Source organism: Ctenocephalides felis, unplaced genomic scaffold, assembly GCF_003426905.1.
Source record: "Ctenocephalides felis isolate EL2017-DRISC unplaced genomic scaffold, ASM342690v1 CF-g0.4_SCAFFOLD_01492, whole genome shotgun sequence".
In the NCBI taxonomy this organism is placed as follows: domain Eukaryota; kingdom Metazoa; phylum Arthropoda; class Insecta; order Siphonaptera; family Pulicidae; genus Ctenocephalides; species Ctenocephalides felis.
This window is the reverse complement of record NW_020537646.1, coordinates 53248002-53271196: the sequence shown is the minus strand read 5'-3', so window position 1 is coordinate 53271196 and position 23195 is coordinate 53248002. Positions and strand designations below refer to the sequence as shown.

General features: G+C 31.6%; 1 long non-coding RNA gene across 1 annotated transcript; it reads right to left on the bottom strand.

Moving 5' to 3' along the window:
* Window positions 1–3714: 3714 nt before the first annotated feature.
* On the bottom strand, window positions 3715–4969 carry LOC113370635. Its single transcript, XR_003366594.1, has 3 exons — window positions 4677–4969; window positions 4500–4598; window positions 3715–4414 (listed from the first exon to the last, which is right to left on the bottom strand). It is a non-coding gene; the product is annotated as an uncharacterized LOC113370635 (long non-coding RNA).
* Between the last annotated feature and the right edge of the window lie 18226 nt (window positions 4970–23195).

Below are 23195 nucleotides of genomic sequence, written 5' to 3'. Positions count from 1 at the left end.
GTGAGCGTCAATAAGCATCAAAATGGCGGCAACTGGCGGTAACGGTAATTGTGTAAATTTTATTACTTTCTGGATCATTCAGCGGGATTATAAAGAATTTAACAATTAATAAATAAATGAAATTTCGTTTGCTTATGCTTAATTCATATTAACATTAAAATTAAAATTTAAAATTATTTAAAATTAATTAATATTAATATTAATATTAAAAAATAATTGTGTTATACAACTTGGCATTTTTGCGGGATTATAAAGAATTTAACAATTAATGAATAAATGAAATTTGGTTAGCTTATGCTTAATTAATAGTAATATTAAATTTAAAATTATTTAAAATTAATTGAATTTAAAATTAATTAATTTTAATAATATTAATACTAAAAAATAAATGTGATATACAACTTGGCATTTTTGCGGGATTATATAGAATTTAACAATTAATAAATAAATGAAATTTGGTCAGCTTATGCATAATTAATAGTAATATTAAAATTGAAATTTAAAATTATTTAAAATTAATTAAATTTAAAATTAATTAATATCAATATTAATATTAAAAAATAATTGTGATTTACAGCTTGCCATTTTTGCGGAATTATAAAGAATTTGACAATTAATAAACAAATGAAATGACAGATAGTAAAAACAACTGACGCTCACGCTCACGCTGCCCTACCTCTGTGGCGTGAGCGTATGTGAGCGCAAAATTTGTGCTACGAGCATCCTACGATGGTGCTACGAGCGTACTTATGTGAAACTCACAGCGCCAAGTCGAACGATGAAAGCGCGCTCACGGCGCGCTCACAGCGCGTAAGCGTCCAAGTCGAATGCACCCATAGATTCCACATGAATATGATAACTTGTCAAAATAAAAATGTGAGCTAAAATATAATTGTAACTGTCATAATGAACTGTCATTATGTACCAGTGTTTTTTACATTTTTATGTTGGTATACATGAATTTTTTATGCATCTTTATGAGTTAACTCGAAATACCAACAAAATGGCCGACATGTCAAAAAAAATGGCCGCCATTACTACACGAAGCGACGTGTGTTTTTAGTTCCGTCTCCCTTGTTTGGAGCGCTGACAGCGCTATAAAACGGGCTAAAGAAAATATTCGAGAATCTAATATGGCGGAATAATATTATAGTGTCGAAGTGTCAAATGTTTGTTAAAAGTTTATAACAAATATCAAGTCAAAGTGCGGTGTACAACAATGCAGAACACCAACAAATATGCAAAAATGCATGTATTTCCTGCAGAAAATGACGTAATATGTAAAATGATTAGTAAAATAACTGGAGCCCGGGCTGAGCACTGACGGTGAGAACTAGGTGAATAAGTTTTATCAATATGCACACAACAAAATACTCGCATCTATTACTAGCACTTCTGATATAATTTTTTTATTGTAGCTTAATAACTGAGACATTTAACAGTATCAATGCTAGGAATTTTAAGGTTATAAATACAAGACACCCGTCTTACTAAATCTCTTTCTGGAAGGTATGTTATTGAAAAATTATTTTTTTATAACACTTTATATTCATAACAAATAATTCTACATTATTTTTTTTCAGCAATTGTACTCTTGGAAGTAATGATAAAATATCAGTGAGAAAAATAAAAACACAGGAGTCAATATTAAGTTACCAGTGCAAGCCTGAAATTAGCTGGCCAATATTGAAAATAGGACTCACAATTTTATGTCAAGTCAGTTAGGAGTAGTGTCAGAAGTATCGAGGCAAAAGATCGATATTGAGTACTTTAAAAAGTATCTAATCAAAATATCGATGCCAAAAAATTATCGTGGCGAAAGTATCGATAGTACTCAATATCGAATTTTGAGTACTTTTCACAAAAATCAAACATAAGTGCAAGAAATATCTAAAACTCATTAAATATCATATCACAATATTAGAATGAATTCTGTTGCTTGTATCTGATGTGTTAAATCAGAATCATTTTCAATATTGTAAAAATTTAACAGTAATTTTTCAATACTAATTTCATATTCTATGATTTTTCAAACAAAAGACAAGTCATAATAGTTGAGTATTTTTGACAACAATATAATAGTCTGATACTATGTTCTAAAAGCAATACTTTTTAAGTTTTTTTAAGTACAATAATATTTTTAATATTTTTAAGTAAAATAATATTTTATAATTGTTGAATATTTTTATATGAATAATTTTAGCGAGCATGCAATTTTAAAAAGCCGTTACATGTTTACATAAAAGTGCAATATGAAGCTCTCTGGAAAGCAATAAACATTCTGTTTTCGACACTTGTAGAGAAACATCCCTTCGGAGCGATGGGATTTAAAGTTTAAATGGTTTCGAGAAACTCAAACCCATATGTTTGCATGTTGATATTCAAAAATTTCAATACATGAGTATTTTGCGTAAAAAATAATCGAAATATAATTATTTCAAATATTAATACTCATCCATGTTATTTGGGGATCGACTATGCCACAACAAAGGTTCGTGAGTAGCAAAAATTGCCTTTTGATGTTTCATGAAAAATATATGTCTAATTGTGCATATTGTTTCTAAAGCTAAATACCATATTTTGTAATCATGTATGTAATATATAAAAATAAATGCTTTTTAAAATTCAATTTCCTTTTTTTTAATTTTGAATTCAAACGATCTATATAATATTGGTGCATTTCTACAGCATTTTATATTCGCACCCACGGTCGACGCTAGCGCCATCTATATTGGGAGACGGAACTAAGTCAGAAAATTGACAGATTTTATCGGAAAAACGTGGCAACGAAATATGACCCGAGAGAGCGATCTATGGCGTTTCTCTCTTCTTTTATCTATGGCGTTTATACTCTTCTTTTATCTATGGTTTATATTCTCTTCTTTTATCTATGGTTTATATACTCTTCTTTTATCTATGCGTTTATACATAGATAAAAGAAGAGTATATAGATCGCTCTCTCGGGCCATATTTCGTTGCCACATTCCTGTGTTAGTTGAAGCCCCGCGCTACAGATGGCACTAGTCGCCTGAACGGGTGCGTATAAAAAATACTATAGAAATGAACCAAAATTATATGGACCGTTTTAATTCAAAATTTAAAAAAAGAAAAATTGAAAAAAAAAAAAATTTTGAAGCATTTATTTTTCACAAAAACATTCTACATTATATCTACATAGTTCTCTTTATAAACAATGCACACATAGCATAAAAATGTACATAAATATACACATTATCCACAATGTATATATATATATATATATATATATATATATATATATATATAACATTATATATGATTATAATAGATGGTAGTAAGCTGTAAAAACTATGTGCGAAAAGCATAAAAATGTACTTAAATGTACACGCTATCCACAATGTATATATATATATACAAATATATATATATATATATATATATATATATATATATACATATATATATATATATATATATATATGTGTGTAATATCATTTTAGCATATCAGCCTTTCAAGCTGAGCACAAAAAGAATAGAAATGTACATGAATGTATATATTATTTATATATATACATATACATATATAACCACAATTCTTTGATTGATATTGATTCAGATCAATATATAACCAATATATATATATATATATATATATATATATATATATATTTTACATATATATTTATTTTGATTAACATTAAGTTACATAATATCTATGATGTACAGTCTCTATTTGGGAATCTTTTCTGCGCTATTGTTAATGTGCATTCAAATGTTTGTTCAAAATGTCATTATTATCATTGTCTTAAAGAAAAACAACAATCATTGATATTATTATAACAGTACTTAATAGTTTTCTTATAGCATCTACAATAAGACATTTTAGAGTAAAGCTATTGACATCTCTTTCAGAATAGTCAAATGCAATAAGCAAGTGCACATTAAGGGTGTTTTATCCCTTTGCTTTTTAGAATTTTATCATTAATCATGATTATACTTTGCCTGTCATTTGACAGTTCCTGAAAATCTATACAATGTGATTCCCTTTATCATCATTAAACAACACAGATAATAATATTTCTTGTAATATCAAAATGAAATTATTAATACTTAAAAACTTTTCCTGTGACATAGCCAAACCTAAATTAACCTTTGCACTAGCTAGAATTTCACCATTAATTGAGAATTTCCTTTCACTTACGATTATATCATTAGTGTTTTTAGTATGTTCTCCAAACTGACTTAATATATAATTACGAGTCGTACTGTTCAATATTAGTGGGAGATCAGCAAAGATTTCAGCACATTTCAGACTTCATTCTTATTGTTTTTTCCTGTGTATTCATTCATCTCATATCAATACTTGTACACTTGTGAATGTGTTTAGTAAACCGTCTAAACATTTTACATTTGAACGTATTTTCCTTTTATACTGCTGAAAAAATCGATGTAGAATTATTAGTTATGATCCTACATTATTAGAACAAGATTAATTTATATTTAGTTATTTAATAACATACCTTTCAGAGAGCTGACAGGAATTCTCTCTGTCTATTTATAACCTTAAAATTTCTAGTATTGATATAGTTAAATGTCTCAATTATTTCTGAATTATTAAACTGTAATGAAAAATCATATCAGAATAGTACAATCAAATGAAAGTAATTCGAAGTATGCATATTAATAAAAGTACTCACTTAGATTGAAAGCCGGCAAATATTATTACTTATTTTACTTTTACTTCGTCGTTTCTCGCTGGAACTACATAATACATGCATTTTTCTTGGTATTTCTTCATCGTTAAACAATGCACTTCGACAGCTTATTTGTTTTTTACTCTAACAAGCATTTATTATATTGTCTAGGTTATCTCTCCATGAAAAATTTATTACAATGGACGCCATGTTTAATTTAAGTATCTGTCATATGTCAAATTCTATTTCAAAGTGAAAAAAAAAAAAAAAAAAAAACAAGCGCGACCGGCGGCAGGGGCTCTAACTAAACTCGGGTTACAGACGTTTGTTCCGAGATTACCGGCCATGCGTTTATACTCTTCTTTTATCTATGGAGCGATCTATATACTCTTTTTAACTTCCCGAAGGAGAAGTTTATGTTTTCATCAAAAAATCCGAATGGCTAATTTTATGTTTTCTCGACGTTTCAAGCCATTCTGAATCGAATGAGACCAAATTTGGAAAAAGTATGTGTGTGTGTGTGTATGTGTGTGTGTGTGTGTGTATGTGAACAGATTTTTTGCCGTAAATCGACGTTTTCTCCAAAACGGCTGGAGCGATTTCAAAAATTTAAAAGCCATTCGATGTATCTCGATGAGGACTATCGTCTCTGAGTTTTGTGCGGCGATCGGCCGGGCCGTTTCTTTGTAAATTGCAGAAAAGTGAAAAATTTTTCGCCCACGTTTTAGCCCGCAATTCTGAATCGATTCTGAAAATTCAAAAACCATTCGATAGATATTGGTTGGGAATCGTGCTGATTAGTTTTTGGTAAAGATCGGCCGGGCCGTTTTCTTGTAATAACGTTTTTTAAAAAAAAATTTCAACGATTTTTATGTTTTTTTTTTTTGACGGTAGATACCATAGTTTTCTAGGTCATACTAAAATATTACGGCCCTACGACAACTCGTTTAGCTTTAAAAATTTGTCAAAGTTTGCAAAAATTGGTATAGTTTTTTTGACATTTGTCAAAATTAGACTTTTGATCGACGTTTTCTCAAAAGCGCCTGAACCGATTTCAGAAATTTAAAAGCCATTTTATGTATTTCGGGGAAGACTATCGTTTGTCAGTTTTGTGCGACATTCAGCCAAGCCGTTTCTTTGTAATTTAAAAAAAAGTGTTAAACTTTTCGTCCACATTTAAGCTCATCCTACTGAACCGATTTTAAAAAACCAAAAACTGTTCGAAAGATATTAGTTGGGAATGATACTGATCAGTTTTAGGTGAAAATCTACCGAGCCGTTTTCTTGTAATTAACCGTTGAAAAAAAAATTTAAGCCGATTTTTATGGATTTTTTTTTAGCGATATATACCATGGTCTTATAGAACTTACTGAAATATTACGGCCTTAAGACAAATAGTTTGATTTTAAAAATTCATCAAAGTTTGAGAAAATGAGTAGCTCTTTTGACATTTGTTAAAATTAAAATTAGACTATTTACTTGGTATAATGATAGAGTACTTGGTCTTGAACATAATAAATCATTAAAGTCCTGAAAACTGGTTTAATTATAAAAATTATTGATTTTTGAAAATTTGCTTTTAGAAAATACTCCGAGTTATTTGTAATAAATTAGAATTATGTGTAATAAATCCACTCGGAATACTTTTAATGACTCATAAATTAATTTATTTTTTATTGATTAAGTCGATTATTTAAATATATCGGGAAGTTCATGTAACTTGCCTCAAGGCTAAATACCAAACCAACTAGTTTTTATTTATATTTAATATACTCTTTTGCTTCTGCGTTTATACCCTTCTTTTATCTATGGTTAATCTATGCGTTTATATACTCTTCTTTTATCTATGCGTATAATACCGCTATGTTCATGGCCGGTAATCTCCGAACAAATGTAGATTACCGTCATAGATAAACAAGTATAATAGATCGCTATGTCTGGCGGTTTGACGTTACCTCGATTGGAATACAAATTTTTAAAAATAGATGGCAGCACATGTATAATATTCAAATTACCCCTGGTGTTACTTCTTAATTAGTACGTATCGTATACAGCCCCAAAAACCTGAATAATTTTTAGTATTGGAAATAAGAACAAATCATACGAAATACAAAATATATATTTTCAAAGATATTATATATGTTTAAAGAACAAACAAATTAAAATTATGTTTATATTAACAATTATAATTACAGTTATGGAATGTTTGAAAATATAATAATTATTATACATAATTATAAAAGTATTATAATTTCACAATTATGCTTAAATAAAATATTTCAAAAACTAAATATCTAAGTGAAGAAAATCACAGAAGTATTTAACTAAACTAAGCACAAATAACTGACTAATATTAATTACTTAATGACTAATATTAATATATTAAAATCTTAAAAACTAAGAAGAAACTACAAGCACAGGAGCACGCAATGAAATTACAAATTTAGAAGGAATGACAAATAATACAAAAATTTAAAGGGTTAAGAAAAAAACAAATAATTTGTTAAAAAGTACAAATACTTCACAAACAAAAAAGTCCTAAAAACATAAAATATATATATTGATATCAAAATTGAGAGAAATTCAAATTCCTAGGTTTAAAACTCATTTACGAGACATTGTTCTTTATTAATTCTGCATGTAATAGTTATTTCGCTATCTAATGAATTATTAGTAAAGTTGCATTTAACAAAACCTTTGAATAGTTACTATGCGAGTGTTTTATAACATTACATTTAGCCATGTTCCATCATGAAAACATTATCATTGAAATTGCCGTGAAAGATCAACAAAGTGTTTACAATGAACAGAATAATTTTTTATGCACATACAATTGTTTATGAATCAAAAGATAACAGCAATATTTTTGATTCCCAAGGTCGGTAACAAATATATCTTGAATTTAAACATTATATTGGGATGTAACACAAGTTTTATTTGAAGAATATTATAACACTAATCTTCAATCAAAATACATTAAATTATTATGTATGGTATAGACTCTCTTTATAAGTGTTTACATTTGCTAATGTAATAGATAATCTTATTAAATATAACAATGAACTTACGTTGATAATCATTTAAACCAATACTAGTTTACTTTATAAGTGTTTACATTTGCTAATGTAATAGATAATCTTATTAAATATAACAATGAACTTACGTTGATGAACATTTAAACCAATACTAGTTTACTTTATAAGTGTTTACATTTGCTAATGTAATAGATAATCTTATTAAATATAACAATGAACTTACGTTGATGAACATTTAAACCATACTAGCTGAATAACTGTTTTGCAACTTCAACAATATGAGATTCAATCCAATCATATAACAATTCCGAAGATAATGGTATTTCATCAAACATCAAAACACAGTATCTGCTACTAATACTTTTTAAAAGAAATAGCTGAACCTAATGTTTTAAATAGACACTCATAAATACCGCTATACACTTGTATCTCTGAATGCAACTTTCTCAATGTTTGAGGACATGGCAAAATAAATATTTGTCTCCAAAAATAGTAGACCTTTGGAGACTTTTTGTACGACTTATTCCTTAAATTATTGCATTGTTTATGAATCCTTCTTGTCATTACATATTGCATTCCTTGGTTGTCAAAAGTACTCCTGCGCTTTGTTCGTGCATTTTGCAGCAATTTGCAGGTACCCCCAAGACACCTATTCAATATAATAACATGTTGACATATCTTGATTATATATAATTATTGCTGCAATTATTATTAAAAAATACCTTTGCGGAAACTTGTATTGGAATAGCTAAATATTTTAACCCGCACTTGACACTTTTTTGGGTACTATAAAAACACTTTGCCATATTAAATTTCACAAATGTTCACTTAAACAAAATTAATTAATTAGAAACAACACGAGTTCAAAAAGTTAGGTTATTCGTACAGCCATACAGCGATCAAATACTTGACAGCCACTTGCATGAACCACGAACAATTTGTAGTTGAAATTGAGTGCACATGAGCCATCTGTTTTTAAAAATTGAAACTACTCAGGACCAAAACAGTGCAACGCGCATTTATACTTGTTTATCTATGGCAACGCGCATATGTTCGAAGATAACTCCCCATGATTATCGTGTTTTGAAATGGATTGGTATTCAAATTGTTCGAAGGATGACGCTACGATTTCCAATTTCATTGATCTAGCTTGATCTACATTGAATTGATCGTCATTTTCTCTATAAGTTGTCATCGAGTATTGTAGTTGAGATGTGTACAAAGACTACTGGACTGGAACAGATTTGTGCTTATGGCAGGAGACTTTAACGCACAACATACATCTTGGAACTGTAACTTTAACAATGCGAACGGAAACAGACTTTACGAATATCTGACCGAACACAACACCACAGACGCACAACTACACTATCCTGACACACCGACCAGATACGCCACCGTACAGACGCACCATCACAGCACCATCGATTTGGCATTGACAAAAAATCTACACGTAACATCCGAACCCATAACAAGAACACTTTTTAACTCCGACCATAATCCAGTTTTCATGACCATTTCAGACAGACTAGACGTCGACCAGACTTGCCAGAACATATTTTATTGAAAATAAAACTTAAAAATCACACGAAGAAACTGTGGCAACGTACCGGAGACAGACTACTCAAGGAACATGTTAACAGACTGACAAAAATTATTCCCAATGAAATACGTGACCACCGAAACAACACTTGGACCAAAAAACTCGAAAACTTAAATACTGACCCACACAAAATTTGGCAGGCAGCAAAAAGACTGACGCAGAAACCAACATCCATACCTCCACTCAAATTAACTGACAATAATTACGCAACGACCCCAGCAGACAAAGCGGAAATATTGGCAAAAAACTTTGAGAACATACATAAACAAAATGCCAATATGTCAAACGCAGACCTGAAACAAGACGTACACGAGACAATTCAAAACTTCACTGACCTCCACAGGGACAAAGACTTACGAATAGACCCTGCCACAGTTTCCGAAATAAAGACAATAGTTAAAAAATTAACCAACAGGAAAGCATTAGGACCGGACGGACTACAAAATATAATACTTAAACAACTGCCGACGAACGCCTACATTTTACTTACGCGCATAATAAATAGACTAATGACAAAAGGCTGCTTTCCCGCTTCTTGGAAAACCTCCACCATATTTCCAATAGTGAAGCCAAGGAAACAGCCAGACATACCACAGAACTACAGACCGATCAGTCTGTACAATTTTCACATAAGACACAACAAAATTATACCTGACACACAATACGGATTCAAAGAACGACACTCCACACTACACCCACTGACAAAACTCATAGAAAATACAGTTCTCAATTTCAACAGACGAAACCATACCGGATTGGTGTTACTCGACTTTGAGAAGGCGTTTGACACCATCTGGATGGACGGATTTGTACATAAACTTATCCAACTCAACTTTCCACCGTACATAACGAGAACTTTACACTCATACCTCTCAGACCGCAACTTTACCGTACAAGTAGACAACGGACTTTCGACGGTTAAACAAGTGACGGCGGGAGTACCGCAGGGCTCGATTCTGGGACCGTCACTGTTTAACGTCTACATTCACGACATACCCACTGACGCCGACACAACGTTACTGACGTTTGCTGACGACACTGCCATATACAAATCATCACGATCACCTACGCTACTGACTACAAAGATACAATTTACATCATACCACAGATGTTGCAGAAATTAAGAATGAGTTCGTGAAGATAGATCATGAAGTAAGAAATATAACAAACATACTACACAGAGAAACTAGGAAGCCACTAAATTTATTTTACCTTGATCTTGAACCCGCAAAAAATAACAAAGACATATACAGCGTAACAAAGATTCTTAACAACATAATTCGTATAGAACCGCCACACTATAATAAATCTGTTGTGCAATGCAAAAGATGCCAACAATTCGGCCACACTCAACGGTACTGCAATAAGCCGTTTACTTGTTCCCGTTGTGGTAACAATCATACTACTTCAGACTGCAAGAAACCTGAAAATGTATTAAATTTTTGTACAAATTGCGACGGAGATCATGCAGCTAGTTATCGTGGATGCCCAGCATATAAGAAGGTATATAATCAAAAATTTCCAAAAATGAATCATAATACGCCACAAACGTTTATAAACCATAAATCCAACGATAGACATACGGTTAATCCAACTATTACCACTAACCCGTACCCGAATCTAAATCCAAATCAGATCGCTAATCAAGGTCACCCTCGAACATATGCACAGGCGTTGAATAACAACGTTAATCCAGAATCTGCTTCAGGCATATCTGCAAGCTTCGCTCAGTTCATGCACGAATTCAAACAGATGTTTAATCAATTAATTCATCAAAATGGTGTGGTTTTAAACCTGCTAACCACTTTATTATATAAAATTAATCCGTAATGGCTAAATTTATAAGAATTGCACTTTGGAATGCCAATGGGCTCCTACAGCACAAGCTAGAATTAACTACTTTCCTTACTTTGAATCATATTGACATAATGCTAATAAACGAGACCCACTTCACTAGCTTCTCTTTCTACAAGATTCCGAATTACACATTACACTATTGCAATCACCCAGATGATACGGCTCATGGAGGATCAGCCATACTAATTCGAAATACAATAGTTCACACCGAACTTCCTCCGTACCAAAAAGAACACCTACAAGCAACAACAATACTTGTCAGTATGCATCTTTACAAATTATCAATATCAGCAGTGTACTGCCCTCCACGACATAATATCAAGCAAACAGATTTTGAACAGTTTTTCCATCAATTGGGTGCGAAATTTGTTGTAGGTGGTGATTTTAACTGCAAGCACACTTCTTGGGGATCACGTCTGATCACAAGCAAAGGCAATGAGCTCCTGAGAACCTTAAATAATAATAATTATTCATTTCTGTCCACTGGAACCCCGACATATTGGCCTAGTGATCCTCAAAAAATACCAGACCTGCTCGACTTCTTTATTTTGAATAACAAAAATGAGAACGTGATGAATATTAAGCCATCATACGATTTATCCTCAGATCACTCTCCAATTGTTTTAACTATAGGAATCACAGTTATACAAAAAATAAATTCAAATATATTACATAGCAAATATACAGATTGGGAAACATTTCGAGAAGTTTTGAAAGAGCGAACAAATTTACATATCAGTCTCAAAAGCGATGCTGAAATTGACAAGGCTACTGAAGATTTGCTTCAACATATTAAGACTTCAATTCAAGAAGCAACTCCTAAAACTCAAGAATCACCTGAATTCCAAGATATTCCGTTAGAAATCAAAGAACTTATTCGGAAAAAAAGACGTGCTAGAGCTAAATGGCAACAAAATCATAGACCTGACGATAAAAATACATACAATAAACTTTGCAGAGAACTTAAAAGCAAACTTAGGCAAGTCAGAAATGAAAATTTTGAAAAGTACATTAATAAATCTATCCAGATCAGATAACTCGATATGGAAAGCAGCTAGTAATGTGAAGAAGCCTAAATTCTTTTCTTCACCTATTAGAAACAGTGCTAATGATCCTTGGGCAAGAAGTGAAGAAGACAAAGCGCACCTATTTGCTAAATACTTGTCTAATGTTTTTAAACCATTTGATTCCACCATTGATAAAGAAATTGAAGAAGAATTGCTTAAACCTCTACAGTCTTCACAATCTTTCAAACCTATCAAACCCAAAGAAGTCAACTCGCAAATCCAGATGTTAAATACAAGAAAATCGCCTGGTTTTGATAAAATAACTGCAAGGGCGTTGAAAGAACTTCCTAAGAAAACGATTGTTTTAATAACGTATATATTTAATGCCATACTCAGAGTAGAGTATTGGCCAAAATCATTTAAGACTGCCCAAATATTAATGATTCCTAAAAAAGGCAAAAACTTGACTGAGGTATCTTCATATAGACCAATATCCTTGCTTCCCGTAATATCTAAACTGCTTGAAAGGATTCTTTTGGACCAAATCAACAATGAGCTTCCTTCAGATTGGATCCCCTACCATCAATTTAGCTTCAGACGTGAACATTCGACCACACAGCAAGCTCACAGGGTTATTGACACTGTACATAAGTCATTTGAAAATAAGCAATTCTGTAGTGGTGTCTTCCTGGATGTTCGACAAGCATTCGATAAGGTTTGGCACCCAGGACTTTTATATAAAATAAAAACATACCCTCCATCCAGGTATTATGGGATTTTCAAATCATATCTACAAGATAGGATTTTTCAAGTAAAAGTAAATCAAGTAAGATCTGATTTCCACAAAATAATGTCAGGAGTTCCACAAGGTAGTATTTTTGGACCCTTCTTATATGTTTTATACACAAATGACCTCCCATTACTTGAAAATCTGACACTTGCTACATTCGCTGACGATATTGCCATACTAAGTAGTAATCACAGTGCTGATCAAGCTTCCCGACAAACGCAAGAACATATCAATAAACTACAAATGTGGCTTGCCAAATGGAAGATTTGCATAAATGAAACCAAATCAGCTCATATCACATTTACCCTGAGAGAGGGTACTTGTCCTCCAATTTATTTAAACAACGTCCAGATTCCGAAACAGAACATAGTGAAATATCTTGGTCTTCATTTAGATAGCAGACTTACTTGGAAAAGCCACATAAAAACAAAAAAGCAGCAAATAATGATCAAAATGAAAGAATTTGATTGGCTTTTGCGTAAAAAGTCTAAGCTCACTGTTGAAAATAAGTTGCTGCTATATACTCGTAAATCAATTATCAAACCAATCTGGACCTACGGAATTGAGCTCTGGGGATGTGCTTACAAATCTAATATAGCTATAATGCAGAGAACTCAGTCAAAAATTTTACGAACAATTCTTAATTCTCCATGGTACGTAACAAATGAAACCATTCACAGCGACCTCAAGATGAAAACGGTGCATTTAACTTTCCAAGAATTCAAAGAAAAATACAAACGCAAACTGGACTCACATTCAAACCCCTCTATAGTTGAAATTACTAAACCTTATGGTACAAGAAGATTGAAACGACAATGGCCTTTAGACTTGGTCTTAGATTAGGTCTAATATGATATTATTATATTAATTGTTAAACTGAGAAGATCTCATTGGAGCTCTTCTTAGGCATCGCTCTTACATTGTCATTTTAGCTCATAGAAATTTTTATGTATTTCTGATTGCTAAATAAAACGAATTAAAAAAAAAAAAAAAAAAAAAAAAAAAAAAAAAAAAAAGACGGAGGCAATTTTATTTACAAAGGGCCGAAATACCACGACTAGACTGACTGACTTGGACAAAATTAAAGTATTAAACTGTGAAGTTGAGTGGTCCAAAGATGTCAAATATCTTGGTGTGACCCTGGACCATAGACTCAGCTTCACAAAACATATTAATACGAAAATTGGACAGGCTTACGGGATGTCAAATCTACTGAGGCCTCTCTTGAACCACAACAGCCCGCTAAGCGTGAAGAACAAGCGGACACTTTACTTGACACTTATAAGACCGTTACTGACATACGCCGCTCTGGCATGGAACGCGATGACTAAGACTAACTTACAGAAACTACAGACATTACAAAATAAGACACTAAGACTAGTACTTGACAAAATAAGAGACCCACTGACTAGACATTACTACTCTTCAAAATACATACACAAACAGACGGACGTACCGACAATACTCGACTATATAAAAAAGCTCACTGAGAATTTTTATCTAAAATGTGGGGATCATCCTAATATTAACATCGCGGGCCTCGGCCAATACACTAGAGACGATTTTTGGTATGGCAATCACGCCATGCCAAAATATATACTGATCGACCCATAGCGGTAAATGAAACTTGACTCGAAACAAATTTTCTTCCTTAGAGTGAATAAATCTTTTATGATGCTTTTAACTTCCCGTAGGGTAAGTTATTGTAATGGGCCGAAAATCGGAATTGAAAATTTTTACATTTCTCGACGTTTTGAAGGTTTCTGAACATTTTGGCATACCTCAGAAAAAATGGATGTGTGTGTGTGTGTGTGTGTGTGTGTGTATGTATGTATGTATGGATACAAATTTCCAGTCACGTTTCCGGGCGAACGGATCAACCGATTTGAATAGTTCAAAAAACATTCGATTTCTATCGATAGGGAAAAGAGCTGATTAGTTTTTGGCAGAGGCAGGTCCAGCCGTTTCGAGGATACGGAGCAAAGAGTGCAGAAAATTCAAATCGACTTTTTGAGAGAACGGAGTATCCGATTTGAATGATCTAAAAAACATTCAATTAGTAATGATTGGGAGAAGTGTTTAATAGTTTTTGGCAAAAGCAGGCCCAGCCATTTCGGAGATACGGAGCTAAATATGTAAAAAATGACAGTTTTTGAGAGAACTAAGCGTCCGATTTGAATGATTCTGCTTGTCCGATTTGAATGATTCTGCTTGTCTCAACAAAATAATTGATTTTGGAAAAAAAAATTGTTCCATTTTTTTTATTTTTTTTTTTATTTTTTTTGTATATCGAAAATAATTCAGATTTAATTTTTAATTCTGACTATAGTTTTAATATACTTTAAACAAATAATTTCAACTTTGCAATTCAGTTTATATAATTCTTATAAATATTAGATAATGTTACAATATTTATAATAATCTATTTGAAAACATTCAGTATTCCTCAAACATTTCGTTACGGTACGGGAAGTTCCAGCAATTTGCCTTAAGGCACGATGCCACCCACCTCACTAGTTCTTCTTTTGTTTTATTATAAATAGTGCTATGTGATTTTTTTTTTGGGGACAAATTTTCTTTCCTCTTTTTTTGTCACACAAATATGAATTTATTTATATATTCTGAATTAATTATTGTTTGAAAAATCAAATCCAATGAAGGATACAATACCTACGGGTAAAAATCCCATGTTATAAAATGCAATAATGTATATACTTACATTTATTGAAATATATATGTTTTTGACTTGACTTGACTAGTTGAGATGTGTTATATTTGTTTTTCTGTGTTTGTTTATATATAATTATATTTTGGTGAATACTTTTTTCATTTATTATTAGGTTTATTTGGTAAAGTGTAATATGCCAAATTGTTATAACTCCAAATATAATAAAAAAATGCATGTCTTTCCGGCATCTAATTATCAGGTATGTATATAATGATGTATTATGCATATAATGAATATGTATCATGATAATACTATAAATATATTTATATATATATATATATATATATATATATATTTGTGTAAATATATAATATATATATTTGTGTGTAAAAATTTATGTGTAAAAACATGCTTTCAATTTGGATGCAGAGGGCGAATAATCCTTTAATGGATGACCTAACTCTTCGGTTTGTGGCACAAATCGAAGAAAATTTGAAATCGAAACCAATTAGAAATGTCTCCTTTACTGCAATAACAGAATAGTTTTCAAGTCACTGGAGAATGCTCTGATACAGAACCAGAAAAACAATCTGCAACTCCAAGGACAAGGTCAAGTAATTATAACTCTAAATGCTTTAATACCATTTGCAAAAAAATATTAATAAATGAATCTTATGTTCTTAGTTAGGAAATGAAAGCCTAAAAACCTTGAAAAAGATTCTTGCAGCACTCCTAAGATTGTCAAGTGCAGGTTAAAAATCACCTATACTAACACCAGTTTTCCGCAAAGGTATTTTTTCATAATAATTGCAGCAAAAATAATTAATATGATAATAACAATATCTTCAATTAATATGATATAACAATATATCATATTATAAATAATATATGATATATCAATATATCAATAGAAGTCCTTGGTGGTAGTTGCAAATTGCCGCAGAATGCAGTGCTAAAGCATATGAGTGCCTTAACACCCAGAAGATATTATACATCAAATTTTGTTTCGGGATTAAAAAGGATTAACAAACAATGCAATAATTTAAAGGATAAATTCCAACATGGTATACAATTTTCTGAGAAGTTTTCAAATATTCCGGAAACGTAAAATGTAAGGGCAAGAATTTTGATATTGTCTCAATTAAGAGAGAATACTCAAAGACCAGGCAGTTTATAAAAAGCAAGGGTTTGGTTATAGTTTTAACTAAACCTCCTTGCAATAAAAACTGGATTAAAACGATAGATAGGTTTGAGCTACAATTGGTATAAATTAAAAACGTTTAAAAAAACACTTATACAGAAACTATTCAAAGATTTCGTCAAATGTAAGTTTGTTAATAATTGATTAGATAGCAAAATAACTATTAAATGAAGAGATAATAAAGAAGAATGTCTCGTAAATGAATTTTAATCCTAGGAATTTAGTTTTATCTCAATTTGGATATCAATATATATATATATCGTTTTTAGAATGAGAATACTCTGGGAAGTATTCGTTCTTTTTTGAAAATTTGCTGTTCTTTTTATTCTTTTAAATTTTTGCATTACTTATCATTTCTTTAAACTTTGTCATTCCATCGTCAATACTCCTGCGCTTTTCACTTCTTGGTTTTTAAGTTTTTAATATATTATTATTAGTCATTAAGTAATTAATATTAATAAGTTCTCTTTAATTTGTAGTACTTTAAAAATATATTTGTAATATACTTTAATTAATAGTAGTCAGTTATTTCTGTTTAGTTTATAATTCTTAAAAAATATGTCTGTGATATATTTGAAAATATATTTTGTATTTCGTATGTTTTGTTCTTATTTCAAATATTAATTTTTTTCAGATTTTTTGGCTATATTGATTATATGTACAAATGTAGAAGTAATACCAGGGGTTAATTTACATACTGTACGTACATGTGTTGCCATGTTGTGAACAATTCGTAAATTAAAATGAGTTCAACGTCAAATCGCCCGAGATAGCGATCTATTTATGCTTATTAACTTCCCGAAGGAGAAGTTTATGTTTTCATAAAAAAATCCGATTCTCTAATTTTATGTTTTCTCGACGTTTCAAGCCATTCTGAATCGAATGAAACCAAATTTGGAAAAAGTATGTGTGTGTGTGTGTGTGTGTGTGTGTGTATGTGAACAGATTTTTTGCCGTAAATCGACGTTTTCTCGAAAACGGCTGGGTCGATTTCAAAAATTTAAAAGCCATTCGATGTATCTCGACGAGAACTATTGTTTGTCAGTTTTGTGCGACGATCGGCCAAGCCGTTTCTTTATAAATGGCAGAAAAGTGAAAAATTTTTCGTCTACGTTTTAGCCCGCAATTCTGAATCGATTTTGAAAATTCAAAAACCGTTCGAAAGATATTGGTTGGGAATCGTGCTGATTAGTTTTTGGTAGAGATCGGCCGGGCCGTTTTTTCTAATAAAGTTTAAAAAAAAAAATTTCGAGGATTTTTATGATTATTTTTTTGACGATAGATACCATAGTCTTCTAGATCATACTAAAATATTACGGTCCTACGACAACTGGTTCAGCTTTAAAAATTCGTCAAAGTTTGCAAAAATTAGTATGGTCTTTTTGGCATTTGTCAAAATTAGACTTTTGATCGATGTTTTCTCAAAAACGCCTGAACCGATTTTAGAAATTTAAAAGCCATTTGATGTATTTCGCTGAGGACTATCGTTTGTCAGTTTTGTGCAACGCTCTGACAAGCCATTTCTTTGTAATTCGAAAAAAAAGTGTTAAACTTTTCGTCCACATTTAAGCTCATCCTACCGAACCGATTTTAAAAAATCAAAAACTGTTCGAAAGATATTAGTTGGGAATGATACTGATTAATTTTAGGTGAAAATCTACCGAGCCGTTTTCTTCTAATTAACTGTTGAAAAAAAGTGTTAAATTTTCGTCGACATTTAAGCTCATCCTACCGAACCGATTTTAAAAAATCAAAAACTGTTCGGAAGATATTAGTTGGGAATGATACTGATTAATTTTAGGTGAAAATCTACCGAGCCGTTTTCTTGTAATTAAGTGTTGAAAAAAAGTGTTAAATTTTCATCGACATTTAAGCTCATCCTACCGAACCGATTTTAAAAAATCAAAAACTGTTCGAAAGATATTAGTTGGGAATGGTACTGATTAATTTTAGGTGAAAATCTACCGAGCCGTTTTCTTGTAATTAACTGTTGAAAAAAAGTGTTAAATTTTCATCGACATTTAAGCTCATCCTACCGAACCGATTTTAAAAAATCAAAAACTGTTCGAAAGATATTACTTGGGAATAATACTGATTAATTTTAGGTGAAAATCTACCGAGCCGTTTTCTTGTAATTAACTGTTGAAAAAAAGTGTTAAATTTTCGTCGACATTTAAGCTCATCCTACCGAACCGATTTAAAAAAATCAAAAACTGTTCGAAAGATATTAGTTGGGAATGGTACTGATTAATTTTAGGTGAAAATCTACCGAGCCGTCTTCTTGTAATTAACTGTTGAAAAAAAGTGTTAAATTTTCATCGACATTTAAGCTCATCCTACCGAACCGATTTTAAAATATCATAATAATACATCATGGTCTTATAGAACTTACTGTAATATTACGGCCTTACGACAAGTAGTTTAATATACAAATTCGTCAAAGTTTGCTAAAATTATTATCGTTTTTTTTAAAGTAGGATTGATGAAGTATATTATTTACACATTTGTTTTGATTAAGCCGATTATTTACACATATCGGGAAGTTCATGTAACTTGCCTCAAGGCTAAATACCAAACCAACTAGTTTATCTAGGCGCTATCCATAGAATATCATATCGACATCTATTCATATCTATTCCTTTCGTTTGAAGCTGACTTAGTGTTCAGACTTCTATATTAGCCTTTACAAAAATTATTTTATTTATTTAAATTGAAAATTATAATTAGTGCGATTGTTGTTTATCATGGGGCCGCACAAAAATCGCCATCGGGCCGCAGGTTGGACATGGCCGATCTAGGGCTATGTTCGTAGTTGCCGGTACGTGGCGAGCTCATAGACCTCTTCTTTTATCTATGTGTATATCATGTGTATTTCCTTATCTATGGTGTATTTATGTTTACTTATCTATGGTGTATATCATACTTTATATCACTTTATACTTGTTTATCTATGCCTTATATTACATATGTGTGTATACCATAGACCTTATATTACATATGTATATAAGATCTATGGGCGAGCTACGTTGCACTGTCACATAGATTTGCCTTTAAAAGTAGCGGTTAAGTAGTTTATGATCAAATTATTATATTTATATATTAATCAAATTAATATATAGGTTTATATCAAATTAATATATAGGTTAACTCTGTCAGTGGATCGTGGACGCCGAATTTAATACTTTATCGTATATTTTTGAAATGCATATATTTCATTTATTGAAGCGTTATTTAGCCAGTAAACTCGCTATGAGGCCACCACATTATGGCTACCATATTATTATATTGTTAGGGTGGCTATAGAGTTTCTAAACACCGGATAACAAAGTGCTGAGAAAGCTGGCTGAAGTTAGCTGTAACACATTACAGATTTGTCAAATCTTTTGCACTGTGCTTTCAACTTTTTTATGTTGGATTCGCTGTTACGATTACTCCATTACTATAATTTTTTTTTCGGCGTGCTTATTGTGTAACTCGGTCGTCTCGTATTTTATATTTTTTATTCGCGTTTTTTTTCATTACGTTTTTTTGCTACGTGTACTAATCATTTTGTGCTTTTGTTGATTGTGCGCTATTTTATTTCTTTACATTTTAGTAGTGCGTGTACCACACGCAGGACATTGAATGCAAGATCGAATCAAAAAGAGACAACTGAAAGCTCTGGTCACAAATAATTTTTGAGTGTATAAACTTGGTGTAAGTGGCAAGTTGCATGAACTCTCCAACATGTGTAAATAATCGACTTAAACATAAAAAATATGTTAATTCTATAGTACATTGAACATTGTAGCAGATTATTAAATTTTGTACAATTTTTCTAAAAATGTTAGTTATTTTTTATAAATAGTTTAAAAATTACATATTATTGAACAAGAAACAAACTGTAGTATATTAATTAAAAACAGGATCCAAAATTGCCAAAGAAATTTGTTAATCAATAACTGAGAAACGACTCGTCGATCATTGACAAAATTTAATCAGCACGATTCTCAAATAGAACGTTTGTAATGGCTTTTGAATTTTCAAAATTGATTCACGAATGTAGGCTATATATAAAGTGGACAAAGAATTTGATTTTCAATCAGTATTGTGCATTTTTAAGAAAACGGCGACTAAAGATGAAATTTTGACTCAAGTAAAAAAGCGCTGCTCATTTTTTCAAACGTTAATAGTATTTTAAACATTAAAACTTACCGTAGGGTCGAAATATTTAGTTATTTTTGAGACCGTGATCACTATCGCAATATTCGTTGAACATTTCGTTACGATACGGAAAGTTCCAGCAATTTGCCTTAAGGCACGATGCCTTACACCCCACTAGTTTAAGTATACATTTTTAATGAACATATTTCGATATTTGTTTGTTTGATATATGGTTTTATGTAGCTGATTTCGATTTCTCAGTATAATTAAAGAGTTAAGTGTGGGCATTGAGACTATTCATTTTATTTAAAGCAGTTCTAAATTTAATATCACTCATATAGATGTATACGTTTCCAATGGGGTCCAAAGAACTAACTTTTTAGAAAACGTAATCCAATATCATTGAAGATATTAATGAAATCACTAAACCTTACCACGCAAAAATTTTAACCTCATTTTTACTAAAACAAAACTCATAATTAGTAAAATATAAACATTCTTACAATATTACATTTGAAGTTATTATATTCATACTTACAGTGCATTTTTCCCGTAATATTATATATGCGGCAGCACCCAAGTGCTGCCCTGCAATTAGTACGACCCTGCCGTACCTCGTGATTGCCCTGCGTGATGCGCACGCATCTAGATGGCCGCCTCCGTCCTGTATAAAAGAAACGGTCACCGAAGCAAAAGACTTTTTCAACCATCTCGGCCAACAAGGACCAATCAATACACAAATTGTATTAAATAATAATAAATAGTATTGAACAAACTCAATCTGTTATTATTCAGCAACCACTTCATATATTAATTAAGATAAAAACATATTTCGGCGTCTGTGACATGTCTGTGAAAAAGCACTAACAATAAACTTTTTTTTTTTTTTTATTATTTTAATAATTTTTACAACTGTCCTGAAACGGACAACAAGTAAAATATTTGACATGAAACTGAAGGCGTTCGCAAAGTACAAATCATCTGACCATTGCCAGTGAATTGTCGAAGGTCTTATCTATTGTTGATTACTGCAGAAGAAATTTTCTTTTTAATCGGGCCCTGGTAGAGTTGTTCTGAAGTTTTCTCGCGAGCAAGTTCGGGTGTTCAGCTAGGCGATTTCTATATTTGTGTGAGTAAGCGATTATTTCATCCTTAACTGTGCTAGTGACTGTGTCTTTGTGTATTAACCAATTTGGAACATATTTTGGTGCTTTCAAAATTTCTTTTAATAACTTGTTTTAAAATCTTTGAATTATTAAAGCGTTTGAGTTGGAAGTTGATCCCCATAGCTGTATGCCGTATGTCCAAATTGGTTTAATGATGGCTTTATAGAGGTAAATTTTATTATGAGTGTCAAGTTTTGATTTTCGTCCAAGGAGCCAATGATATCTTCTTCTGGTTTCTTCTAGCTGCTTTCTCTTTTTCTTAATGTGTTCTTTTCAGGTTAGTCTCTTATCCAGGTGTAAACCTGGATATTTTACTGCATCTGTTTGATCTATAATTTCGTCATTAAGTCTTACTGCAGGACAAGTCCCTTTGCAAAGAGTGAAAGTGATGTGTTTTGACTTGCTGCTGTTAACTTCTATTCTCCACAAGCTTAACCATTTTTATATCACGTCAAGATGATCCTGCAGCATTTTTGATGTGATTATGGGATCTTCATGTGTTGCCATTATGCCTGTGTCGTCTGCATATGTTGCTGTCAAAATCTCTTCTTTCTGTGGTAGGTCCGCAGTGTATATGAGGTATAATAGTGGCCCAATGACACTACCTTGAGGCACTCCCGATCTGACAGGATGTAATAAGGATGTTTCACCCCTTACACTAACAAAGAATGTTCTACCATCTAGGTAAGACTTTATTATTAGGTATATATCAATCGGCAATGCATTTTTTATTTTGTAAAGTAGGCCGGGGTGCCACACCTTATCAAATGCCTGACTAATATCGAGGAAAACAGCTGAACAGTAGTTCTTGTTTTGGTAAGCCTTGTTTATATTGTCGACAATTCTATGAATTTGCTCTGGTGTGCCATGTTTTTCTAAAAATCCAAATTGATGCTCAGGGATAACGTTGCTATCATAAATAAATGGTTTTATTTTACGGATAACGTTGGAAGTAAACTAATTGGTCTATAACTTTGGACTTCATTCGGATTTTTACCAGGCTTCGGAATAATTATGATTTTAGCAATTTTCCATTGATCGGGATATGATTT